This window comes from Octopus bimaculoides, chromosome 5 (assembly GCF_001194135.2).
Source record: "Octopus bimaculoides isolate UCB-OBI-ISO-001 chromosome 5, ASM119413v2, whole genome shotgun sequence".
NCBI lineage: Eukaryota > Metazoa > Mollusca > Cephalopoda > Octopoda > Octopodidae > Octopus > Octopus bimaculoides.
In genome coordinates, this window is record NC_068985.1 from 27,613,881 (window position 1) to 27,614,475 (window position 595).

The following is a 595-nucleotide window of genomic DNA, read 5'->3' on the forward strand; positions in this document are numbered from 1 at the left end:
TATATATATATATATATATATATATATGTTTGTATATCTATCGGATACACGTTCACATATATTCATGGATATGCATATAATTTGCAGATGGATACATACACACGCACAAATGTAAGATTTATAACTAAGTCATCGATATGAGGTGTTATAAGGCAAGGGTGGATAGAATTTCAATGTTGGCCCTTTTTATTCATGATGATGATGATGATGATGATGATGTCGACGACGGTGGTAATGCAGATTACGATGAGAGCGAAAACTTCGACAACGATGGCAATGATCATCATTTTCTCGTCAATCTCCAACTTCTGCTTCACGTCCCCTTTATCCCTCCCACCCCCTTCTTCTTACTTCTTCTTCTTCTTCTTCTTCTTCTTCTTCTTCTACTACTACTATTACTGCCACCATCACTACCACCACCACTACGTCTGCTGCTACAGCTTTTCCAACACCACCTCCACCGCCTCGTTTTCTCCCCTTCTTCTTCCTCCTCCTCCTCCTCCTCCTCCTCATACTACTACTACTACTACTACTACTACCACCACCACCACCACAACTGCCACCACTCTTCCTTGTCCTGTTGCTGCTGCTGCTG